The sequence below is a fragment of the Emys orbicularis genome, chromosome 19 (assembly GCF_028017835.1).
Source record: "Emys orbicularis isolate rEmyOrb1 chromosome 19, rEmyOrb1.hap1, whole genome shotgun sequence".
Lineage (NCBI taxonomy): Eukaryota > Metazoa > Chordata > Testudines > Emydidae > Emys > Emys orbicularis.
Window position 1 is genome coordinate 19,352,441 of NC_088701.1, and position 6,808 is coordinate 19,359,248.

The window sequence follows — 6,808 nt, forward strand, 5'->3', positions numbered from 1 at the left end:
TTGACCAAGGCTGGAGGCCTAGGTGAGTTGGGTGTGTGACTCCCGTTATATTGTCAGAGAAGTTTGAAAATGCCAAAGGAATTTAGGAGCTTACATCTGGTTGAACGACAGTGGGGCTTGTGGCTCTTTAAGCCCCATCAACTTTGCTCCTAAATCCCTCAGATGACTTTGAAAATCACACCCTGGAGGGGTGCTTAACTCCCTTTGGCGCCTTTGAAAAATCTAAGCCTCAGTTTCCCCAGAGAGACTCCCCACCCAGGGGCTGTCACTGCCTTATTGGTGAAACTGGACAATGCCGAGCCGTCCTGAGAATGAAATCAACGAGGCGGCGCAAACTGCACCGACAAAGCAGCAGTGAGAGGGCATCGGGAGCACCCAGCAGTGGCGAACGGCAGACCCGAAGGAGAGGGGTACGCTGACATTGCAAACAACGCCAGGATACTGGGATCCATGATGGAGAATCCTAGCATCCACCCAAAGGTGGGAATTCAATGGAAGACGAGAGAGTCAACCACCAGGCCAAAGTCAGAGCCATGGCTGGATCAGGAGCACATGGGTGTCTATGTAGCATATTGAGCTGCTGTGCATAGTGTTTATTTAGATACGCTCTAGCATTAGCGCCACATAGCACTAGGTCCTGGCATATGCTCGGCTGTGTTTTAAGTCCCACTGAAGTGAGAGAGAAGCCACAGTCCCAGCCTCCTAACAATTTAGTTTAACAGCCCTGATTCAGTTGTGACATCTCCTCTCTCTCGAGGTGCATGTAACGACTCCGTTCCCATGCCAGCCTGCTCAGATGGTCCATGCACTGTCCCAAAACGTCACTGAGCAGCAGGAGGCTGATGAGCATGGCTCTGAAGGAACAGCAGAGCAAGAGAAAAGAACGTATTTTGAGGGAGGCCTTTCAAACAAGATCTGAAATCCAAGGAAGAAAGTTTTTGTTTTTTTTTTAGGAAAGACAAATGTTTGCATAAGGCAAATGCTCTTGAAGTGATATCCAAACAAGTTCTCAAGATCCACCTAGTGAAGAGAAACCTTAAAAGGGTCTCTCCTCTTCTGGAGCCATTCCAAAGTGGCCTGAAAAGAGCAGGAAGCAGCTGGAGATTGAGGTTGTGAATATGGCTTAGAGAAGAGATCTCTCTTGAGCAGAGCTGAAGGTCCAGGGGAACGGAGAGAGGAAGCTGATGGAGAATGACGGAAACAGCACAAGCCAAGAGCAATCACCCTTGTATAGTGCAGTGTTTCCAAAACACGTGAAAGCTGAGCCCCGCTATTAGCAAAATGAAATCAGTTGTGCCACCACCACCACCACTGTGTGTTGTTAAAAGCTATACCCAAGAGGAGCGGTGGATGGTTGATCGTCATCATCTGACCCAGCCTTGCCTCACATACTTCAGTGAGCATCGAAATAGCTCACCACACTGGTATTTAAAGCATCGCCATTGGCCTCTGAGCTAGTGCCTGTTGAAATGAACTGGGCGTGGAGCTTTTGTTTCAGGCTCCCTGCAAACTCAGGTAGGTGTTGCTGCTGCATCAGCTTCCAAGGTTTTCTTCGCAACCACAACAGCTAAAGACCAGGTGAAAGCTGAGAATCTGGAGAGGAGTTACAAGGTCCGCCCCCCCTTTCCTCCGGCTAATTCTTCACACGCCCCATTTGGGACATACACCTCACTCATTGGGAAACACTGATAGGCTGGATTCTCTATGGAGGTAAAATCCAGGCTGAAAAGGAACGTAGATGGACATGTGAATGAGGTGAAAATATATCTTACCCAAGATGGAAGCAGAAGCTCATAAAACTGCACATAGTTGTCTCCACCACACCTCTGTTCAGGTGAAAGGTGGTGATCTTCAGCTTAGTAAAGACCCGCCCTCATTAGAGCAGAAAAGTAGGTCCACCTGCTGAGATGAGGCTGAAGGAGGTGGAATGGAGGATTAGCTGATGGAGAGAGGTTGCAAGTGGAGAGAGCAGGAGCTGATGCCAGGGATGAAGGGTCCTCAAACATCACTTCAATCCAGTGGACGAAAAGTGGCAGAATCAGAGCCCTCAGCTGCAGACAGGGGGGAGGGAGAGCAGTCCTGGAAGGCTGAGAAGCCAAGAGGACTGCGGAGCAAGGAGCAAAGACCAAAATGTTAGCAAGACTCACCACAAGGGGGTGTAAAGCAATGAGTCTCAAACTTTTGTACTGGTGACCCCTTTCACATAGCAAGCCTCTGAGTGCGACCCCCCTTATAAATTAAAAACACTTTTAAATATATTTAACACCATTAGAAACGCTGGAGGCAAAGCGGGGTTTGGGGTGGAGGCGGACAGCTCGCGACCCCCCATGTAATAATGTGGTGACCCCCCTGAGGGGTCCTGACCCCCAGTTTGAGAACCCCTGGTGTAAAGGGAGCCATAAGAAATCCTAGATCAGGCAAGGGAAGAGTAGCAGCAAAGGCACCGATCTGATGATGGACTTTGCAGAGCAGAAGGCTGGGAATTCATAGATTCAGATTTTAAAGCCAGAAGGGACCAACCCGAACCTCCTGTCTGACCTTCTGCATGACACAGGCCAGAGAATTTCCAAACAAATGAGGATCTGGGTGCAGGAACATGCAATGGCCGCAGCAAAACCAAAGTGGTCCAAGTGATGGGACAAGTCAAGGAAGATCGCTGGGAATGCCGAGAGACCTGCTGTAAATATTTAAACAAGGACAACTCCTTTGAAAAAGGGCTGGAACTAAAGAAAAATAACATTGTTTCCCTTTTTTTTTTTGTTGTTGTTAAATAAAAGGTAGAGTCTTTTCATGAGATGAATGTTCTTAAGATGGTGTCTGGGAAATCTGGAGACCATCACAGTGAGTGAAGAGGAACCTTCAAAGGTTCTTGGATCTCACTGAGCTACTCAGGATAGCTACTCAATCTGAACTGGCTCAGATCCAAACTCAGTGGCATCTATCAAGGCAAGAAGAAATCCACAGGATCCAAGCACAAAATGACAAGAAAGTTGAGATGATCCTGGGGGATAAAATTAAAGGAGTTTCTTGGAGATTTAGAAGAAGATACAGGCAGGGCAAAACCCCAACTCTAGGAAACCTATGAAACAAGACTGCATAAGTAGAGAATGGTGTGGTCCTTAAACGTCAGCCTTTGATGACTACTGTCATGGCCACATGCTCTGGAGAAAACTGGAATTTGATCATGAAAACAACCACCGGAATCCAAGATTGTAACTGTCCAAAAACCCAACCAAACATCAGTTGCGTCGTGAACCAAAGTTCTGAAATGGAGAGTCTAGCTGAAACTTTGGAGGATGGACGAAATCACTAGCAGAAGGGACTCGAATTCCGATGGAAAGGGATACCGACGCTATATCGAGCTGGTACCTGTTCGGTGAAAGACCGAGATCTGGATCTTGAACGAGGGTATTCCCACATGCACATATGTATATCACTGTAATAGAGACAGATGTTTTTTAATGTCTGAGGCAAACTTAGCTTAGAGAACTATAAGATACAGTGTCAGTGTACGTAGGATTTAAAAGAGTAGCATGGTTAACTATATAGCTAGGGTAGAATAGGTTCATAGGTAGATACAAAGTAACCTGGGGATGAGAAGTTCTTCAGTGGAAACCCTGAACTCTGGAGGTTCAAATCCCGATCCAAACTATCCAAAGACTCATCTCCGGTTCAGAGTAGAGCCAGTTAGTTTAAGGCCGGGATGCTGAGTGAGGTGCCCAATTCCCATTGATTCCAATGAGAATCAGGCCCCTAACTCCCTTAAGCACCTACTGCCAATCCCAGCATCTGATGAGTGACTGCAGCAGAGGCTAGAATAGGTTTGGATTTGGTTTAAGCTGATTAGGCCTTATGTACATGCCCTGCTTTGAGCTACATTGCTCGCAAAGTGTTGCGTCCGCCCTGTACTGATATAAGTGTGTAACGGAGCATCCCAGGATGCCGAGCTGCGGCTGGGCATTCTGGGAATGTTTGCAATCGATTGGGGGATACCTGCTGGTGACTAATGCAATTGTGGGACATGGGGTCAAACTCCCATGATCCTTCCTCCCGTAACCCATAATTAATCTGGTTCCCACTAACCATGCTCTGGGCAAAACTGAATTAAGAGTGTCCACATGGGATTGCACCATGTCAGTCTACGTATAGGCAGCCAACCCTCACCCCCACTCCATATTCCTCTAATTTCAAGGAGATATCTTGTGGAGGCCGGGTCTCCTTAGCAGGGGGTGGAGCAGCGGAAGCTGGCCTGGTCTTTAATTAGAGGAAAACTAGGACAAGCGTAGTCGCATTTATATGCTAGGCACTTCTGCAGCATCTCGGTATCTCTCTCTCTCTTTTTTTTTTTAAATGAGCAGTAGGTTACTCGCATCAATGGTCTTCGAGAGCAATCGCCCGGCCACGGCTGGAGAAAGAGGAGCCTCCATTTCCATTGCTCCCAGCCGGCAGCTGGGGTCAGTTTAAAACTCTCTTGTGGAGAGTTTGCTGCTGTTGTGAGCATAGCAGTTGGCATGCCGTTCAGTAACATCCATTGCACCGTCCCGTGCCTGAGTCTTGCCCTAGAAGCCGGAATAAAAGTGCAGACAAACGGCTGCTGGTAGATGTTGAATAACTTGTAGGATTTCAGTTCAATAAACTAGTGGCTACTGTTTTTTTTTTCAATTAAAAACAAAACAAAACCTGTTCCATGGGGTCTGGTTTCATTCTTGTCTTTGCCTTAAATTCTAGTATTGCCAACCCTGAGTGATCAAAAATCATGAGCCCCTCCCCCCCATCCCCTCCAAAAAGCATCAGATTGGCCTACAAATCTCGAGATGTAAAAACCAATAATTGTGGGTGTGCTTTTAATGTGCTGTCAGGGCGTATAGGGGTCCTGCTTTCCAGCTTTTCTCCACCACCACGAGGGCTAGACACTGACTTTTGAAATGGTTACTAGACAGGTCAGCATAACTGTGTTCCTCGGGGGAGGGGGGTGTGAAAAATTCACCCCCCTGAGTGGCATAGTTAAGCCAACCTAAGTGTCTGTGTAGACAGCGGTAGGTCAATGGAAAAAATTCTCAGGGAGGTGGATTACGTACGCCAACGGGAGAACCCTCCCATCAGAGTAGGTAGTGTCTACACAACCGCTACGGCAGCGCAGCTGTAACATTTTAAGTGTAGACAAGCCTTCCCCCTGACTGTGTGGCTGGAAGCCAGTGCTGTAGCAGCACCCGTACGCTCCCATCCACCAGATCACCAAGAAGTTTGGGTTTTGCTTTCCCTGTTCCTCTGCATTATAGCTTCTGTGAGAGCCACCACACGGGGATTGAACCAGGGACGCCAGCGCGAAAAGCCTGAGCCGCTCCGGCGTGAGCTAAAGAGGTGTGAGTCCCTGCCTAGCTCTAATGGACACGTATCCTGTGGAGCAGAGACTGGATGAGACGTGCAACGCACTTCAGGGGGTTACAGTTATCTGCTGCCCTCGCATATTACAAATTCAAGCACCTTCCTCCTCTCTCCCGGAGAGGGGGGATTTGAAGTTCAGCCCCTTTCTTCCTGTCCCTGTCACTCAGGGCTCTGGCCAGAACCTGCCGCAAAGAGCAGGGGGGAGGCAGGACTGGACTTACTTAGTGGAAAACGTGTGCAAAGGGAGAAAAACAGGAAAGAGGGGGAAAGAACCCCAATAACTAGCTCAGTTCTCCATCACTGCACGTCTCGCCTCATGCCACGCAGGTGGGAAATGAGCAGCACGGTACCAGCACACTCACCTGCGCAGCGTTTGCAGTCTGGCGTCAAGGGCACGCCAGCTGCGGGCCAGCACACGACTCAGACTTATTGGCCGAGCGATGGCCTTAGTGATTTTGGTGGGAACCGGGCGAGCCCAATTGCCACTCACGTCAGGCCCACCGAGGGCCCCTTTGGTGCTGGAGGCTGGGGAGGCTCTCGCCCCCCGCCTCCCCACCCACACATCTCACAGGCAGCTGTTTGCTAGAGGGTTTGGCAGCTGGCAGCACCTTGTCAGCCTCCCCCTGCACGTGGGAGTAGCTCACGAGGCTGCGTAGCGGTCCAGGCAGCCGTCGGTAATGGGGACCGGGGGTGGTTGCCTAGTGCAGGGGTTTTCAACCGTTTTCCCTCCCCCAACATGCTGTAAAAACGCCATGGCCCACCTGGGCCACAATACCTGGCTTTCTGCATCTAAAAGCCAGGGCTGGCATTAGGGGGTAGCAAGCAGGGCAACTGCCTGGGCCTATGGTCTAACACTGGCCCTGCTTGGCCGCTCCCCTGAAACCTGCTGATGGCCCCCCCAGGGGGCCCCCCGTTGAAAACCACTGGCCTACAGGGCCCGCTCGAGGAAGTTTAGGAAGACGCTGGGGCTCCCAGGAACAGACATGCAGTCGTTGCTGTTTTCCCCCAGCTCCTGGGGTCACCTTATTCCAAGCTCCCCGGCCCAGTTAAGCCTTTACAGGCTGCAGATCTGGTTTAGCTGCTTCCCGCCATGAGACAGCCTTAAAAGCGAGCGTTACACTTAAAAACCTACTGTTATCTGCCGGCGCGACAGGCCACAAAAGCCAGGCGTGCTGCGCCTGGCTCAGATCAGTGGGTTCAAAGGGTGGCTGTTGCCAGTGGCGTCCGACCGATGCCCCTAGAAAATTTGTATTTGATTAGGAATTTCAAATGTTTGCCCCAATCTGGAGCCTGGGATTTTTAAAGAGGTGATTGAATCATGCCCGTGGAGGGGGAGCTAAGGGGCCTGCTGCTTCACCTACAGCACCTCCGGAGGTTGAGCTGGGAGACATTAACAGACCTGTGACATTAACAGAATTAATGC